The sequence below is a fragment of the Cyprinodon tularosa genome, unplaced genomic scaffold (genome assembly GCF_016077235.1).
Source record: "Cyprinodon tularosa strain WSP-4 unplaced genomic scaffold, ASM1607723v1 ctg989, whole genome shotgun sequence".
NCBI lineage: Eukaryota > Metazoa > Chordata > Actinopteri > Cyprinodontiformes > Cyprinodontidae > Cyprinodon > Cyprinodon tularosa.
The window spans coordinates 180,462-201,078 of record NW_024039772.1 but is presented as its reverse complement, the minus strand read 5'-3'; the positions used below and the strand labels follow the sequence as shown (position 1 = coordinate 201,078).

At 36.4% G+C, this 20,617-nt stretch overlaps 1 pseudogene; it reads right to left on the bottom strand.

Moving 5' to 3' along the window:
• Positions 1-9,371: 9,371 nt before the first annotated feature.
• Positions 9,372-15,020, bottom strand: LOC119777193 (annotated as a pseudogene).
• Between the last annotated feature and the right edge of the window lie 5,597 nt (positions 15,021-20,617).

Below are 20,617 nucleotides of genomic sequence, written 5' to 3'. Positions count from 1 at the left end.
GTTTTTGGTTTGAAGTCCTTATTTGGCCTTTTAACAAAATATGTAAAAAGAAAAAACAGAAATACATTTTTGATATTAATAATTTATTAATATGCGATAAGTCAAGATTATTTCTTGTGTAGTCTTCTGCCCTTTGTTATCAGGTATATCTGATTGTGTACAATAGGATTTTGAGCAAAGTTTTTACCATTAAATTATGCAAAAGGTGTCAGACGCAAAACATTTCAGAAACCGTATGTATCAAATATGATACATTTGGCATTATAGGGTTAAAATGTGGACTTTATTTGGTTTTCTTATAGTCTTTCTATGTTCGTAAATAACAGTCTGTAATAAAAAAAAAGTGACCTTGAACAGTATATTGTCTGGAGAAGCAGAATCTAGTGAGACAAAACCTACTATTATTGTTTTAATATATCTATCTATATTTTCTTAAACCCTTTGTGAGACCATATGCTGGTGCAGTTGTATGGGAGAATTATCATGCCATAATGCAAGAGCACATAATTTCAATTTGAGAAACAAATTTCATCTTCTTGCACTCAAAACTTATAATGCTCACACTCAAAACATGCGCTCTCTCTGAAATATTTTCTCTTCTCTCTCAAATCTTTGTTTCTTCTCTCAGATTTAATGCTTCTTGCACAGATATTTTCTCCTCTCGCTTGCCTCCTTCTCTTCACGCACAAACCGCGCTCTGCTCGGGTCTCAGTTGGTAAGGTTTATCACAGGCACACTCAGTAAAGTTAGACAAGCGCACCCTTTCTGAGGCTGTCGTTCTATTGGCTTTAAAGGTTGCTAGGCGACGATCCGATCCAAACTGAGAGAGAGCAAAAAAAATCCGCAAGCAGAGCCTACGGGTTTGCGAGCGTAACTGAGACTCGAGCAGAGCGCGGTTTGTGCGCGAAGAGAAGGAGGCAAGCGAGAGGAGAAAATATCTGTGCAAGAAGCATTAAATCTGAGAGAAGAAACAAAGATTTGAGAGAGAAGAGAAAACATTTGAGAGAGAGCGCATGTTTTGAGTGTAAGCATTATAAGTTTGAGTGCAAGAAGATGAAATACTTTTCTCAAATTGAAATTATGTGCTCTTGCATTATGGCAGGATAATTCTTCCATACAGTTGGCCATGGGTTCTTCCTAATGCAGGACAATGTTAGACCTCATGTTGCTAGCATGTGTCAGCAGTTCCTACAAAATGAAGAAATTGAAGCTATGGACTAACCCACCCGTGTCCCAGACGTGAATTCAACTGAGCCCATTTGAGACATTTCTCGATCCATCAACCAACGTCATGTTGCATCACAAACTGTCCAGAAGGGGATGGATGCTTTAGTCCAAGTCTGGGAGGAGATGCCTCAGAAGACCATCCTCCACCTCATGAAGCGCATCCCCAGGTTTTTAGAGAGGTCATAGGGGAACATGGAGGCCACAAACAATACTGAGCCTCATTCTGACCTGTTCTAAGGAGATCACACCAATAATAAGTAGAACCAGCACTCCAGTGCACTCTAGTATGTTTGAAGTTCGACTGTCCACCATACTGTACAACCTGCAACCACAGCATCCACAGAGACCAGCCTGTGTCCACAGAAACCAGCTCTGCATGCAGAACCGCTTTAGGACAAATTTCTTAATTCTTTGGTTAAAATAAAACCACCCTGTTAATCTCTAAATTATCAGAAGTAGGTGTAACAATTTAAACTAAAACTATAAATTATGTCTTGATGCTCCTACTCTTGCTTTTCTTTAGCAGCGACCACATGCCCAACATTTTTTTCCATAGATCTATTCAAAACATTTTAAACAGAGTAGAAGTAAAACAGAAAAGAATATCTTTGTTATCCTTAAGTAAATTTTTACCACCCAAAAATATAGGGGGCCTTATTTTTCCCACAGTCAAATGAGAGATAATATAATGAAACAAATACGGCATGTAGGTAGGAAATGAGTCTCACGTGATATATAGCAACAAGATATAAAATAGATAATACAATAGACATATAGTAAAGTACTATTATTGACAAGGTAAATAAAAATACCTTAAAAAACAAAACTGAGAACTCAACAGAAATATGCCTGTTGTTTGGGATGTGGTCCCTGCCACAAACAACAAAACTGATAAGCAAATTCATTCAAAGTATCACTGATTACATTTTGAATGAATGTGTAAGATACTTTGTTGCCTGTTGTGAGGACAATTATTATTAAAGAAGATCAGCTGTAAAAGAGGCAATGCTTTGTTGTATTACAGATGGGAAAGATGCATGGGAAGGAATGAACTCTGGTGTTCTCTATGCAAAAATTTGACCATACAAATTTTTTTTGGGTGGAATTTACAACACAGCACCTCAAAAAGAAATCAAAAGTGAGGTAAGATGTAAAAGGAAGTGTCAGGATCTGTGGAGTTTGGGTTAGTTTTGTCTTTTGGCTTTGTCCCGTCTTGTTTTATGTTTTCTTTTGCAGACTTTTTTTCCCTGGTGCATTCTGTTCATCTGACTTCCTATTTCCTGCAGCACCAATTTTCCCTAACCAATTTTCACCAACTGTGTGTAGCAGTTGTTCATTGCCAGATTATTTATATTCCCCTGTGTTTCCTTCTACTCCTCCTTCCAACCCTGCTCCCATATATGACAGGAAGGATATGAGAACATAATTTTACACTATTTTAAATTACATTTCACAGGTAATCAATGCTTACCCGCCCCTAGAAATGATTTAATGAGGAAAATACAGAAAAGGCCTTTGCCATTGATTTGTTTTAAAAAACAAACATATGGCAACATAAGAAACCAAACATTAAGGTAATAAGGTTATTTGTCTCCCTTAAATTTGTGGTAGCTTTTCATTAAAAAGTTTTAAATATGATATGTTTTTTTTTCACTGACTTTCAGATTGACCCGAGCTTATATAAGTATGTCCTAGGGATAGTCAACCAATGCTGTCACTTGACGCTAGAGGTACACATTTGAACACATTATCTGTCAATACCAATTCAAATTACTGTACTAGGCTATATAATATGTTTTTAATATGAATTTAAATGTTTATTTTCTCATAAAATATACAGTATGTGGTACCAGGTGAGAAGAGGAGTAGTTTCTTGGATCCCCTGGGTGAGAGCAAAGTGAAAGCAGATCACTGCAAAAACATTTCAAGGTAAACATCTTTTTAATACAGTTTATGTAAAAAGGCATAAAAAATATTTAACACACGACTCATTTAGCCTTGTTTAAAAAACCTTTATTGTAGAGCATTCATGAGACTGGAGGGGTTAAATGGATCTAGATGTGCCTGTGACACAATCAATCACCCACTTCAACAAAATACCACATAATGTGGTTGTCTATGCATTAAAGGTATGTATAACTGATACAGTAATGCACAAAACCATAATTATTACACCCTATCTTCTGTATACTGAAATGCACATGGCATATTCTAGCAGTACGAAGCAAAGAAAAACTTCAGTCATGGAGCTTGGGAAAAAATATTAAAATGAGTGTAGGACGTGCAATTCATGTGTTAACTGAGTTGATATTTAAATTTTATTAATGCATTCATTTCAATTTTAGTCAATGCATCTATAAATCTTAGATCAAAAAGTGTAAAATAAATGAAATTCTAACTGTTGATTATGCAAAACATTTTTTTAAATAGTTTTCTGAAAGCCTGATAATAGCGGGAATCTTATTTTATTCTCATTGATGACTTAATTGTTGCACTTTTTGTTGAATGCGTCCTCTGTGGCTGTCCTTTGGCATTTGACACAAAAGCCACTCAAAGTGAAATATGAATATTTACTGTATCTATGAAGCATGTCAGTAAAAAGAGTCTGTGCTGCTTAAATTAAGTTGCTATGTTTCATATAAAGAATAGTTTTATTTAAGATTTGTCTGAGAAAAGACTTAAGACAACAAATGTCTGCTCTTGAGAGATGTTGGTTAAATTTTGTTCTTTTTTTTTTTACTTTTGTTTAACTTAAATATTGATGTCAGTTGTATTTATTCTTATCTAATATATTAGGTTGTAGTTTTTATTACTCACCCTTTTTTTGATTTAATGGCAGAAAATCCTGTCAAGGTTTTGTTAAGATTAGAATTAAAACACTACTTTCAGGCATATTCAAATAAATTATTTATAATTTGATTGTCTTTGTCCCTTTTGTTTCTTTATTTGATTATTTGTAGCTATTTTACAGTTTTTGAAAGGACTGATTGGGTTGGGATGTGTGCAACAAAATGTAGAGATAAGGCATAAAAAGGTAGACAATTTAAGGAGACTAAATGCTTTAACTACTTTGTGACCAGTAAAACTGGTGCTAAAAATTTGCACTAACTTGAGAGGTTGTAAATCCAATCGAAAAGGCTGTAAGTTTGGAGAAAAAGGATGATGGAATGTAGCAATAAAGAAATCTGTACAATTTCAGTGTATATAATAAACAGTAGCCGTTGACAATGTATTTGTAATGTGACAGTTACAGGCACCTTAAGATCTAAAACACCATTTAAAACAAGTGAAGGGAGAAGATAGAACAGCATTTTTGCCATCTATCGCTGGGCATTTAAAGTATAATAAAAGCAGATAATATCAATATTTGGCTATCAAAAAATTATGGAGGACTATTTCTTGCCAGAGAGAAGTTTAATTTAGTTTAAAATGACCTTATTTTGTTAAAATGAGTATTACTGAGAAGATAAAATACCTTTTTAAATTTTCCACCAACCTCCGAGTGCATTGATACTAACTACAGGGTTGTCAAATTCACCAATAAAGCCACTTAAGATGCATTCTGCAAGCTGTTGAAGTAAAAATTAACCACTGAATTAAGATTTTTGGGTTGATGCTACAAAAGTGCTTAATGGATAATACATCAGTACGTTTTCTTTTTTAATTTGAATGTTTAAAGCTGTTTATATTTTTGTTTACATTTTCAATTAGTACAGACAGAGAAATATTTTAAAAGATGAAGATTAATTTTCAAATGATTCATAGGAGAAAGTATAAAAATAAGCAATAATCAGTTTTTGGCAACAGGCCAGAAACACGCTTCTACAATCAGTTAACTCTGGTACATTAGAAGGGATCTATGACAGTAATCACAGGCTAGGAACCACAGGATGTCGGACCATACCAAAGCCAGACCATAAATACTTCATTTAACAAACTGCCTCTCACAAGATGGCGGATGCACACACGCACTTGAGTGGCGAAGCATATAACAAAGTGAGTTTGAACTGCACAGGGGCCAGGAAGAGAAAAAACACACACAAGAAGGTGACAGAAAAAACAACTACGGAGACAGGGACAGGGGTTGAAATCTCAAAAACTCACCATTTGAACTCATATTATAAACTTCTGCAAATTGTTTCAGGAACTTTGTGTAAAATCGGTTAGTTTATTTATTAAAAAAATAAATGTTTAGAACTGTAAATACACAGTCATTTGTTTATATTACATTTTTTTTCTTTTTTTATTGTTAGGAATCCAGTTTGTGTGGGTTGTTTTTGTGTTTTCCCTCTCCACCATCAAGTGTTGCCCTGTTCCTCGTTGGGCCTCCCTGCACACCTGCGGCTCGTTGGATCATTGCCAGAGGAGTATTTAAGCAGCGGGCTGTCACTACCTTGACGCCAGAGTGTTTGCCAGTTTTGGGTACTCTAGCCAAGCTGTGATTAGCAGAGTCTAACCCAAGCTTTGTTTCTCTGAGTCTAATCTTGTTTTTGTCTTTGCTTTTCGGCAGGAAGCCTTTCCTATGTAACTGGATAACCTGGACCTTCTCCCTCTGGAAGGATTAGTAAGTACATACTGAGCAGGGGTAAACCTCCACATGATCCATTCAAGTCCTCATCGGAAAACCAAGTGACTCTGGGTGCAACGTATGTCTACCTGTCCACTCTCCAACGAGTTCCCTCTCCTCTGGATTAATCCCCCACAAACTGGATTCAAGGATTAACAAGAGCCCCCTCAAACATGAGTTTCTCTCCAGCTATATTCAAGCCTCAGTCAATTTTCATACGGCCCCTGAACTGATCACTGTGACTTCTCCTTCAGACTTTCCGATTCCGGTTCACCAGTCCACTGAGTTCCAGCTCTTACTTCTGTATTTCATCTACATTCAATAAACCTGTTAAACTTTTTCTCTTGGTCTCTGAGTGGTTCTCTGCATGTGGGTTAGATCGCTATTATGACATTTATGTTTTAATTACTGTTTTACAAGGCTGCACTTGATGAAATTGCATAAAGCTTTTTTAAACGAAATTTCCTTTTGTAGACACTCGTCTATACAAAATGACAAAAATAAATAAATCTGTCTAAGTCTAACTCCTTTAATAAACCAAATTGCATATAATTATTAAATCTATTGGTCCAGGCAAGATACCCATTAAATAATAAAGATCCTTAGTTTGTGATGTGATCTTTATTATTTAATGCTGCGATGGATTTTCATCACAGAGCTCTGTCAAAAGGGATGTAGTCCTTTTGCCAGCAAAAATTAACTACGGTTCCTGAGATTGCATTATGTGTAATGTCATGTCTTGCTGGAAGTTTAGGTCTCTCTGTTGCTTCCACACTGGGGTCTTTGGGAAGAGGGAGAAAAATTATTTTCTCTCTGAATTTAAAGACGCTGCGGTGAAGGTTCAGGATGTCACATCAGAGGGGTGAAGTGTGTTAAAAGCCCATCCGGAATCTTGATTATCTCTGATATGGGAGTTGTAGTCCTGAACCGGGAATTTATGGTGCTCAGCCTGGAAGACGTCCTTTTTTTTTTTTTTTTTAATTAGTCTTCTTTGGCAGATAGAAAAACATACAAATCAATCAAATCAAGATTATAGATATATATCAGCTTTCCTTCCCTTTTGAGTATATCAAGGAATCAACAACACACAAAACAAAATAAAAAGGAAACGAACAACAAGAACAAAACATACAAAAATCAAAACCAAACCAAAGGCAAACAAAGTGCCTATGTTATACCATGCATCAAACCTTGACCTCTGAGCAAATCAAATTGGTACAGGAGTATCACATTTATCCCGTCATGTCTTCTATATCATGCAAACATTCCCCCCAAACCTGATTGAATAGATCTTCTCTCCCTCTACTACTAAAGGTTACCCACTCACATAAAGCCATTTCAGACATCAGCTCTGTCCATTCCTTAAAACAGCAGATGTCAGCTGATTTCCAATGCCTCAGTATTATCCTACATCCAGTTAAGGTTTGCTAAACGTATCCAAAGCCTTGGTCTTCCAGATAGACTGATGTTCCCAGGTTACATACCCAATAAACATACGGCAGGAGATTTAGATAAATTAAATTGAAATAGATCATTCAAGAGAATAATAATTCCACCCCTAAACAAAAAGCATATTAACTAAGGTGCCCACTTCTTAATTAATGACATATCCTAACATTTACAACTGAGCTTTGCAGACATCTTTCTTTTTGTATGCTATTGTTGTAACTTTTTTTTTTTCTTTTTTTTTACAATGTCCTGTCTGGCAATGTGGCAATAAAAATAATTGTCTCGATGCCAAAAAGAGCCCAACAGATTTTACTTTCACAAGTGGAGCAGTACTGCTATCGCCATAGTGTTCTGCTTGATTTATGCATATAAATTGCTTTATTATAATTATGCAGGGAGGTTTACAGATTATATGGACACTGCAATGTAGGTAGAACAGGAAAGGAAAAAAAACAGAAATAAAAGGGGAAAAGATTAAAGAAAGAGGAGATAAAAGGGAGATAACGATAAAATATTTTCAGTCTGCTTCATCACCTGCAAAGACATGTAAAAAGAACAGCACAACCAACGGACATGGTACAAGATATACCATAAAGTAACACCTAGATACTATCGCTTAAATATAAGTAGTATTATTTAATCTGAATGTGTATGTATTCTGTGTTACCTGAACTAAGAACCTACGTTTATGATTGCCATGTCAATCATAAAAGTGTGTCTGTGTACTTGCCACCATAGTTAATGATTGATTTTGTAGTTTGATCTTCTGACCTTCTTCTGCATATCTTGGACACACAGGTGAAGATAAGGGTTGGGGTTGTCTACGCATTAAAATCTGTTATATATGTGTATATGTGTTGACATATGTTAATTCAGCACTGATTAGGCGTTGGAATTTCAAACTGTAGAATTCAACCATTTATTCATGAACATCTTCAATGTAAGATGTTCATGTAAGTTTGATGGTTCAGGTACCATCAGCTGTTGACTGTAAACCAAAATGAACTCCTCTTGTCCTAATGCAACTTTGAATAAATTTTTTTTTTGCTATCTGGGCAGTGCTTGGAGCAGGCTGGACCACCAACTGCAAACAGAATCAGTTTTATTACTTTAGAATATCAATTCCACCCGTTTCTTAACAGCTGTTGGACACTTTACTTAAAAAAGTACGTAGCTATATTTACTAGCTACAAAAACAGGAAGACTTTCAAGTGAACTCAGAATAACAATGAGAACTAAAGAGCAATACCAGGTTGATAAACTGAAGCCACCAGTATTAAGTCAGCATTCTTGTTGATGGTGAGATGATGCAGGTGCGCATTACTGTATCTTAGAACTACTTTTAACTGATGTGGGTAAAGTCTTTGTTCCTGGACGTGCCAAACAAACCAAAGGAACAACCTGCACTATTCCTCATGTGTCTCCTCTCTGTGTGAGTAACTACTGCATGCTTGAACACCCGCCCACATTATGTCTCCTTAGCCAATCATCTATGCCTCTGACTAATCTCCTGCTTTCTCTCCCTGCAGCAAAGAGAGTGTGGTTATGAAAGCTTGCTATGTTTAATCTATTGAAGTAAAGCATTGTGTGAGATTGCAAGTTACATAACAGTAAAGTAATTAGTCAGGTTATTGTATTACTAAAGAAAAAACTCTGTTACTAATACTGGTTTTATGTAATGCCTTTACTTCTAACATGGTTGTTATTTCAATTTCTAATTAGCAAAGAGTTAGAGGCTGTTTTACAAAAGAGAAAGAGCAGATCTTGTCTTTATGAGTTTATTCAGAGGCAAAGCAACATTCAAAGGTACACACTTCAGCCAAAAATCAGTAAAATGAGCCGTTTATGAAGTATACAGTTCAGTACTGAGAGTGGTGCTGTTCCACCTTCTCATAATATAGTAATGAACTAGGTAAGGCACCCATTTTCTGGAATAGATAATAGGTAAGATTTTCTTATCTAAAATTTACCATACAGTTGTATTTTTCCATCTGAGGAGACTGACAGAGTTTCAAAAAGGGGTAAGGTGAGAGCCTGAAAGGTTTTCGCTTTTTGGAAACTACAAACATCCCACATAGAATGGACTAAGATGGTGATGGTAAAGATCAAGACAGAAAACAGTAAAAAAAAAAAAAAAATGGATAACTGACATAGGATTCTAGACCCTACAGCTCATCTCTGGTCATGTCAGCATCCGAAGCCTTGAGAGCATCAGTTATATTTCTAGCTACTTTGATTGCAGATTTAACAGATGACTCCATCCAAGCATGAGGGAGGTCTGTGTGTTCACCAGCAAAGTAAATCCTGCCCTGATTCTTGAAAATAACTTTGGCGTAATCTGAGAGTTGATACGGTGTGAAGAAAGAGAAAGCATCATGGCTGTGAGGGTCCAGAGTCCATTTCTTCACATAAACTCCGGTGCAAGGAGACCTGACTTGGTCACCGTGGATCAGTTCCAGGTCTTTCAGAGCTATCTCTTTCAGATTATCGTCGCTCAAACTCGTGAGGAGGATAGAGTCTTCAGCCCAGGTGTAGGAAGCCAGCAGGACACCAATCTTGTCGTTTCCAGGGAAGCTGTGACTCGGGTAGTAAATGAATCTAGAGGGTCGATCAGTAATGCTCTTTCCCCCATGGATGCCTTCTTTCTCCCAGAACTTTTCACTGAAGGTCAGGATCACTTTAGTGGAGCTTGCATAACGGACCAACCTGAGAGCCTCCATCTTGGAGGACTCAGTGGTGGATCAAAATCAATAAAGAGAGCTGCTTTGGCAGTGGTTGTCACCAAAGCAGCATCAGCTATTAAGTTAGACAGACTTTGTGTTTTCTTATCCTGGTACCAAACTGTTACTTTGTTATTTTTTTGGCTGATCTTCTTCACTGGAGCGTTCAGAATGACTGTGTCCTTTTTGAGGGTTCGGTAAAGACCATTGGGGATCAAATCTGTCCCGCCAGTTACCTCACTGTAGCTGGAGATAATAAAAAAAAAAGATTACTGATTTTGATTTGATATTATACAATTGTATAATTGATGAACATTGTATTTTTTTAATGCATACAGTTAATCTAAACAATTGAATTCTGGTATAATACCACTAATAGCTTATTTGCAATTTTTAGCCCTGAGGAAATGTCATGACTGAACTTATTGCACTGCTACCATCTCATCCTGGTACAGTACTGGCAAATACTAAACTCTTGAAATTGACCCACAGTTTTCAACTGTTTGGAGAGGCAGTCTGCAACTAAATGCAGGATTTTAAGCACTTTTATTGATGGAAGTTACTGGAATAACTGAATCAATGATAACATGGAGTGACAAATTACTTTGGCAATATATTTTATTAAAACATATTTGTTAGTGTTTTCATTCTATAATCATAACCATAAAGCCCTCAATTGGTTGAAACAGAGAAAATAAATTATACACTCTCAAATGGCAGATTGTTTAAAGGATTAAGGCTTCTGGTACATTAATGTATACTTTTTCCACAGTGAGCTTTAGTGTTTGATCTTTCCTATCTTTTAGCTATCCCTTATTTGATTCCTCTAAAATCCAAAATAGAATTTAAAGGTACACTATGCAACCGGTGTTTGATTTTCCAGCGAGGCTCCCCCCAGAGGGCGAAAGTAAAAGTGCACTGTCGTAAATATGCACAGCTGTTCTCCTGGTTTCTCCGTCAAGCCAGCTTAGCAGACAGGCGAACGCAGCTGGCGCGACAGAAGCAGCAAGTTTACATGCAAAGTCAATGGTTGACGCGCGTCAAGGCGCAGCAAAAGGTCCCGCGGCGCGTTTTGAGCAGCAGGCGCAGCGCGTCTGAGCAGCTGAAGCAGCGCGTCAGGCGCGTTTAATCATCTGACGCAGGGAGAGAGACACAGCGCTGATGATCACTCCTCTTAAACAGTTTATTGACGCCTAAATTAACTTAAAATGCAGAAATCTGCCGGCAGAATATGCAGTTTGGATTATTTAGATGAAAAACACCTACCAGCTGCTGCGGTGAACCGCGAGGAGGCGACCTGGCCAGAGGCTGCTGATGAAGGTATTCCTACTGTCGGCGCACCGCTGGTATGTGGGGGTCTGAGCGGCTCCGACAAAAAAAATATTGAAGGCAGGATGATAATCTGAATGAACTGACTGCACTGATTACGTTTTCAGGTGTATTTTCTCACTTAAACACATATTAAAACTACTTTATTCCCACTGATCACAGCAAATATAGCTGCAAGGCAGAGAAAGGATAGAGTAGCTCCGCCCAACGCGCGTCAGACCCACTTTTGCACCGCGCAGCCAGATCAGCAAAGCTGCTTCAGCCGCGGGTCAGAACTAACTGGTACAAGCAGCAAAAATGAAGCAGCAGACGCGATTTTGCTGCTTTTGCTGCGTGAACGTAGCATAACTGCACAAAGATCGCCACTGTGCTAGCAACGAGAATGCTTTTAACTGGGGCGTGTAGCAGTTCTCGCCATAAAGCAAGACTGACTCTCGCGAGACTTCTGAGCCTGTGGGTGCGGGTCGGTGCTCCTGCAATTGCAAGTGCAGTATTTCCCCCACAGACCACCAGGGCGGCCGAGAATACCTTTGTTCAACCTGAAATGACTCATTTAATCATCCAAAACGATATGGAACACATTAATTAACTGAAAAATGTTGCATAGTGTGCCTTTAAATGTTTCCTTTTACAGATAAGATAACAATGCCCTGGTGTTATATCAGAGATCTGATTATTTCTTTTGTTTCTAACAGGCCTCTTCACTCTCAGTCTGCAGGTTCACTAGAATTTCTAAAAGTAGAATGGGGCAGATCTCTTACGACCGTTTACACATCACGCTAGCATGGTTCCCCCCCTCCTAATGACGATCTACAATACTATTGCTCTCTAGAGGGAATCAAGCAAAAAACATGGCGCCCATAACATTTAGGAAGTTTGGTTATAATTGTGATATTTCTTGTTTGCGGAGAGTCAAGCGAAGAAGGCAGCCTTTGGTGAATTTAGAGTCGGCTTTTGGGAAGTGGATATGACAATAAATAGTCTAATCCGGACCTACAGACGCAGGAAGCAACGACAGACATTGAGGTTCATCACACTGCTAAGCAGAATCATCACTGGAAATCGTCTGGAACGGTAGAGAAGCTAGTAATTTTATGAATGCCTGAAATTTCACGATTAGAGAGACTGACTGTAAGGAGATGACGAGCCTCAACTGAACCATGCTGAGCCCTACTGTTGAACTAGTACTAGTTTAGAGCGGTTCAGTTGTGTACCATTTACATTCAACAGTTATCTCGGTTACCGTGCTCGGACAGCTCTTAGCACCGTTTCAAAAGGGTAGTGTAAATGGGATAATAGATACAAGAAGGGCTCAGCTTTTCCTGTGACCAAATGCATGTGCTCTCTCTCATTCTTTTTTTTTAGTTAATTTTTTTTTGTTACACAAAAACTACCTTAAAGTGCATCTATTTAAAGGAATAGTACACCCAAAACATGATTAGCCTTCATTTTCTACTTACCCCCATGCTGAACAACACTCTGGAGTACTTTTTTGATATCTCAAATGCATCTGGAGATCTGGGAGGCTTCTTGCTGTCTGCTGACATTCAAATAATAGAGGTCTATGGCGCCCGAGGCAGAAAGGTCCATAAAAGTCCACAAAAAACGTGTCAATATTCCTCCATACTGCTCGTCCAATGTATTCCAAGTGTCCTGAGTGGGTAGCGTCCATAATTTACTCGAAACTAAGTCATTTAGAATGTTTTTAGAGCATAAACAGTAGTGTAAAGGATTTCCTAAAAGCGCGTTCACGAGTCTACGGAAACCGCGGCAGACCAAACCAGATGAAAGTGCGCATTCAGCGTCTGCTCTGCCGATAATGCAAGCGTAGAAGAAGAAATGTGCTGTTTACCTGTGCAAAGAAAGAAACAACGAAAGAAAAATGTCTGAGGACTTCAGTGTTGAGGAAGAGCATGAGTTCTTTGCCGAGCTGAATGCGCACTTTCATCTGGTTTGGTCTGCCGCGGTTTCCGTAGACTCGTGAATGCGCTTTTAGGAAATCCTATACACTACTGTTTATGCTCTAAAAACATTCTAAATGACTTAGTTTCGAGTAAATTATGGACGCTACCCACTCAGGACACTTGGAATACATTGGACGAGAAGTATGGAGGAATATTGACACGTTTTTTGTGGGCTTTTATGGACCTTTCTGCCTCGGGCGCCATAGACCTCCATTATTTGAATGTCAGCAGACAGCAAGAAGCCTCCCAGATCTCCAGATGCATTTGAGATATCAAAAAAGTACTCCAGAGTGTTGTTCAGCATGGGGGTGAGTAGAAAATGAAGGCTAATCATGTTTTGGGTGTACTATTCCTTTAACTGTGTTTCTTCTACAGGGACCCACTTAGCAAGCTAGTTTCCTGTTACCTTTTCCAACATAAAAAGTTTTTATGGATAAGTGTGTCTATGTTCCTGTTGTGCGTTATTCTTGACAAACGTCCTCTCACACTTAACCTAATTCTGCATGCTAAGTGTGTGGGACTGCTGCAGAATCAACAACTCTACTGTATATCTATTGTCTTTGCAGGCTCATCCAGGAAGAGTAAATTCTGCAAAGAAAAGACTCAATGATATCAACTAGGTTTCCTTAACACAATTTTTCTGTATGATTTTATTGAATTATCTATGTAAAATGTCTTGAAATTACATGTGTAGATTATTGGTGTTTTATCAAAAAACTGAATTTAATTGAAACTTACTTCACACTGTCATTGATACCATTCTCGAGGTAAATCATCTCAAGCACAGACTTGGACATGATGCTGTTTTCATTCAGCAAGTCCCCCATCATCCTAATGGCCTCTGAACTCAAATGGGTTTCCTCTTGCAGATATTCCTGTTTACACAAACATGCCCTCACCCGTGAGTTAATACAAAATAATATCTAGCAACATTAAATAAAGTAAAATACTTACCCTGACAGAGTAACGATCAAATTTCACTATCGTTGCTTTACACCCATTTATTTTTACTTCATTTTTCAACTAGAAAAAGCAGAATTTGGATCAAAGTATGTGTTTTTTCTAACTAACCCATGCACAACAAACATGTGAAATAATTTACACAAAATAATGAATTAGTATAAGTGTGTTTTTGTAAACAATCAAAGTAATTTATTGAAAAGTTTGGGGATGTAAATTGCCAGCAGATTTCTCATTTACCTTTTGTAATGCTTCTTCATACAAATCACTGGGTGATTTATTCCTCTCATTAGGTGGTAGATTATAATTCAGGATGTTTGGGTTTTTAATCACATCTGAATTCTGGAATCCTCATGGCCCCATAATCCACATACCAACCCTCTTCTTTATTCCTATGTGTCAACACCCGTCCTCCGACTCGCCCACTTGCCTCCAGTACAGTTACCTGATTTTACAAATAAAAAACAAATCAATAAAAATGTATTAAAAAAAGAATCACGACCTGATTTCTCTGGTGTACCAGTAAATGCCAGCATTTGTCACAAGGACAGCAAATACAAAAACAGGTTGTGTCACAGGTACCTCATATCCAGCTTCTTGCAGCAATTTTGCTGCAGTGAGACCAGCCATGCCAGCTCCAACAATAGCCACACTAAATGGTTTGCTGATCTTTGGGAGGCCATGGTCTAATATGTCCATCACTTCTTGGTAGTGTGAATCATTAAAGCAATCGTTAAAATTGTCCTTTAGGTCGTCAGAAGAATTGCAATGGTGCAGAGTCTGCAGCAGCAGCAAGCCAAAGACACCTAAAGGTACAAAAATAAAGCATGGAAAAATTCAAAATCAGTAGATAAAACCACCAAAATAATCTGTTTGTAAGGGTTAACAGACAGGAAAAGAGCCCAGGCACCTGAAAGTAGGTTACAGTGTAATCTGGTCTAGTAATTCAAAAACTTTACAACAAAAGAAAGACACATGAAACCGCCCCCGTGCTTTAAATCGAATTTAAAAGATTTTCCTAAAAAGTCCACGTGAGCCAAGAATTCAGGAGAAAAAATAACTCTTATACTACACCCACATAGTAGCAAAGTCTTTTTTCATTTTTCAAGTTTAGTGTAAACAATAAAGCAATGTCTCAAGTAATATCTGTTGTCATATTTTGTAATGTTTTCATCATTGTTTTAACGTTTTCACTTGTTCAAACTGCAAAGGCAAAGAAATACATGGAACACAGTGTTATTTTTAAATCATGTTCATTTCTTATTTTGCTGCTATATAATATATGTTTCATTATTTTATATTTCTGGGGCTTAAAAGCTACAGTTATGATTACATTAAAATTACCCATATTCTTAATATTTATATTAAGAATTTAGAAAAGAAATTTTAAATTTTTACCAGTTGAGAGGTTCCCTGAAGCATGAACCCTGAATCTCGATGCTTGTAACGAATTCCACCCTTTTTATTCGAGACAGGAGGCAGGGAAGTAATAAACTGATCCATTAAGTTTTGTTCAGTTGCTCAGTCTTCTGTGGAAAGAGCTGTTTTTTGTTGTTGCTCATTTACTTCCAGTGACTTCCTTGGAACTTTTATCTTCTAGACAAAAAGCTAACTTAGTTTCTTTAGAGAGGTTATGCAATCATAATCTACCTGTGTGTGCTTCTGGAACTGTTTGTTCTCTTGTCTTTCAGTTGCCTATGAGATCATGTAAGATTTTATCATAATTTAACCGTTTAACCATTTCTATCTCTGTGCTGTAACATTGTGTGGCAATGGTCCCAAACAGAACAAAAAGCTTTAAATAATTAGAAGATGGTCAACAGTCCACAAACCTTTATTAAGGTTTTGAAATATAAGTTTTGCATATGTATTACAGATTCATGGCTGATTTTGCCATAATTGTGTTTTAGGTGCTTAATGCTACAACTGAGCTTGGCCCTTTTTTGTTGACAGAACTGATGTATACTTGATTATTTTCATTCAAAACCTTTTTTCTTCAGTCTCAAATAAAATCAGTTTTTGCTATCAGTGTGAAAATTTGCTCTCTCCAATATATTTGTTTTACTTTTAAAGTTCTTTTCCTCTTTCAGATCGCATTATTTGTTCTGAATTTAATAAAATCACAAAAATGCATCCATAGAAAGTGAACATATCAGAAACCAAAATATTGACTATATGCTAAAGCGTTTTAAAGAGAGAATTTATGGTCAATGTTTAGACTTTATTTGGTTTTCTGAAAGTAAGAAATATTCCTGTAATCAGTGATGTCCCTCACAAAAAAAACTCACTTTCATTTTTCTTACACTGAAAAATTCAATCTGAATTTCTGTGGTTGCTTGTATAATGGCTTAAAATACCTGACTATTAACAAGTATTGTGGGAATAAATATCTAGAAGAGATATTTCTATGGAGATCTGAGTGTTATTATTTCTTTTGATATATATCCGTTTCATTCCTGATTCTGCACCGGCCTGCATCATTCCTCTGACAGGGAACTCATTTTTTAATGCTGTTCCATGCCACTGGTTCTAGCAATAAAAAGAAAGGAGTTGAGGTGGATCACTGTAATGCACAAAGCATGAACATGACTGTGATTATTAGCATTAGTGTAGAAATTATTTTTCAACTTATTCTTATTTAAGAAACAAAAAGAAAAAGCTCATTTTAGTCCAAACCATAGCAAGGCGTAACAGTGCATCAATACAGGTTTACCAACCAATGTCTTTTAGCTCATCTGTAAAAACATCTTTTAAAGAAATGGTATATAGGAAGGAATATGGGTTGAGACATGCTGTATGGGTGACAGTTAACGTAATAAAAGGAAGAGGAGGAGGTCTCAGTTCTTTAGAACGCAGTCATACAAGAGGAAGAATTAATTACACTTTTCATTGTGCATACAAATCTCTTCCAATCAAATCCACCGCCTGCTTTGAACAGGAAGGACTGGATTTTTCCGCCTATATATCCTTAGTTGCCAAATGAATCTTTAATAGTAAGGAAGAATAAACGTTATTTTAGTTTTTTTTTAAATAATTTTATATAACATTGAGTTCCTCGCTACTGAAGTGATTCAGCACTGTTTTTTTTCCACATGATTATCATTGTTGACCATAGTATTTAGTATGCATGGATCAGTTATATAAAAGCAAAAATCATATCACATGACAATATTACTGACTTCTACAAGAAATATCCTAAAATGAAATTGTTATTTTACTACTTTATTTTGTAATCATTTTTACATTCACTTCTTGTTTTCCATTGTCATGAGCTACAGCACCTTATACATTTATTATAAGCCAATCTTGCAGATCGAAATCCCTTATAAGGGTTACTAAAGAAAATACTTACATTTTTACACTATTAGACACATTACTGTATACATTGGATCGTGGGTTTGGTCTGCTAGAATGGCTGTTGAGATAACTTTGTGGTTCATTATGCTTTTTTCCTTGTTTGTACCAGCTCTGAGGTGTGTTTAGCCTCGGTAACATGAAAGTGCTTTAATGTCTGTTGTCGTAAAATTTAGATTTCTCTTATTTCATAGATTAATTTATCCTATTTCCTCACTATTAAAGTTTTCACTCAGTCTGTTTCACCTGCAAGGGCACACCATTCTCTGCATGAGGGTGTTTGTAGACCAGACATAGCTTCTTCCCATAACAAACCAGATTCTTTCTCAAGGGTTATTCATAACATGTTAACCAAAGTGTCTGTAATTTGTTTAAACTTTGACTATTTTCCATTGTTATAAGTAAGGGCAAACACATGTTGCTCAGGCAGAACAGGGCTGAATACTGTGCCACAAGGGCTCCATGATAAATGAAGTGCGGACTGAGTAAAATCCATCGATCTGCATTTATTTAACTTGTGAATAGTTGAATACCTGTTTCCTACTACATTTCTCAAGAGCATCTTTGTAAACACTCCTTGCTTTCACTGGAAATCAATAAACGTTGACATGTTTCCCAAGAAAAACTCCACAATTTCTGACTTGCAGCTTTGCTTTTAAGTCAACACCCAGAATTCTCATGATTTATAGCTTACAGCATAGTGCTAGTTAAGATTTAGGTCAAAGAAGAAAATGCACTTAACGAAATTTACTGTAAATTAACACGTATTAACCATAGGAACTGGCTCTTTACAAAACACAATGCATATGCCAAATATGTAATTGGAAAATAAAAATAATTTGGTTCTATGATGTTTAATCTTATATCCTCTTATGATGACTGTAACTTAAGTAGTTTTCTAATTGTTTTGTGCTCTTATAATTCATGTTTTATTGTTTCCTCCTGATTGAACAGGTGAAAACTTCTTTACTCTTCATACCTTCATTGGCCTTAATTCACTAATGACCAACATTAGAAGACTTTGTTTGCTCTCGCTGTCTGAGCACAGGTAGGTGAATGTGTGTTTGGGTGTGTCTGTGAAAAGTAAAAGTTCTGTTGTTCACACACAATTTTGGCTGCTTGACAAAACTCCTGGGGGGATTTCTGTTTAACTTTCCTGCTAAGCATAAAAAACTATCTATGATACAAAACTAGTGATATTTCTGGACTTTTGCACATTTAAATTCGAACGTTCCACTGAGCAAAAATTGGTTGAAAAGACAACATGATTTAGGTCCAGACAAAGTCTTTATTCGGTTGAAAATTGAAAGTGAAAAGCTATAATTTTCAGGTCGTTAAAAAGACGTTGAAAAACCGCTCCATTTCAAACGATGCAGCTCATCCTCATCCTAAACTGACCATTTATAACTGAAACTTGCAACCTTACTAAATACGACCGAACAATATGCCATGTTTCTTCTAACACAAAACCATCCCTGTCAAGTTCAGGATTTGAAAATAAGGGACATTTCACAGCATCCCTGTGTCTTTTTTACTCTCCCAGTCAAGCTTTGTCAGAACTTGCTATTATACTTAATTTACCTGTTGTCTTTTAGCCACATTGGTAATTTGCTTGTTATCGCATCAACATCTTTCTCCTTCTCCCTCTTTCGTTTCCTATTTTGAGCTCCTGATAGCTTCTGTTTATGAGTCTACTGCTTGTCCTTGTAAACCGTGCTCCTGCTCAAAGAATCACATGTTATAAATATAGAAATGCAAAATGGAATTATTTTTTTCAACTCATCGCCCCCTGATATATATATATATATATATATATATATATATATATATATATATATATATATATATATATATATATATATATATATATATATATATGTCTCAGAGTTCCTCCCTTATAGGCATTTTCACTCAGATTTATGGATATAAATACTTTAAATAATAAATACTTTATTATTCCATCAAATGAACAAATGTTATAATGAAAGAAAATAAAATATATAACAAAAATGCTTTTAGCCTAGTTGTTATTTATTTTTTGAGGCCCTATTTCCCAGGATTTTCTTTTTAGCAAATTATTTGCTACTTAATTGATCCATTCATTTAAGTTTGCATCATAGTTTTCATTTTGTGACAATTTTATGGATCTTTATTTTGCCTATTATTTCTCATTTCTTTATTCAAATGAATAGGACATAGATTTCTCTTCCCTGTTTGTTTAGAGCTTCAACTCAAGTTGCAGATGGATGTAGTGCAATGCTGAAAGACTGGCACACCATGGGAGGGTTCACTGAGCCCATGCTTTGACTACATGTGTAGAACTGCCAAGGTCTTGCTGATGTATGGGAACAAAAACACCAAACACAAACCAAAATAATAAACCTTTAGAGACTGTTTAGAAGTTTTTATGTTGACATATCGTTGTGCAAAAGTTTTATAAATAATTGTTGAATGATACATGGAAGGTTAATGTCTAATTGCTCAGCTTGTGAGAAGCAATTGGTGTTTGTGCATGTTGCTACAGTTTGTTGGCCACATAGTACACTTAAAAGCATTTTTCCCTTTTTAAGACACTTGTGGAGACCAAAGATGTATAAAGTTGAAGGAAGGTGGGCACAAAACACATGTTAGTAAGACAGCAGCATAAAAAGGTAAACATAATAAGATTTCCAACCTAAAAGTCATACCTGTTTGAGCTCTGTAGGATGTGAACCTTTTCCAAAAGTTGGCAAATAAAGCAGTCATGTTGAAAAGATTAAACCCATTCTTACCTTGAGAGTCAGTATTAGGAGACCCTACTGTTGGTTAATTTGAAATAAGCTTTTTGCTTAAAATCCTTACAAAGGCAGAAATCTGCCCGTTTAATTAAATACCTGGATTAAATGCAATATATAATAAAAAAATAAAAGTAGTTTAAATGAAGAAAAACTGGAAAAAAGTCTCATAAATATGTAGCTTAAATGCATTTCATCTCCAAATAAAATCCCTTTGACAAATAAACCAAAGTTTTTCATAAATATCTATCGTTTAAAAAAAAGTAACATTTG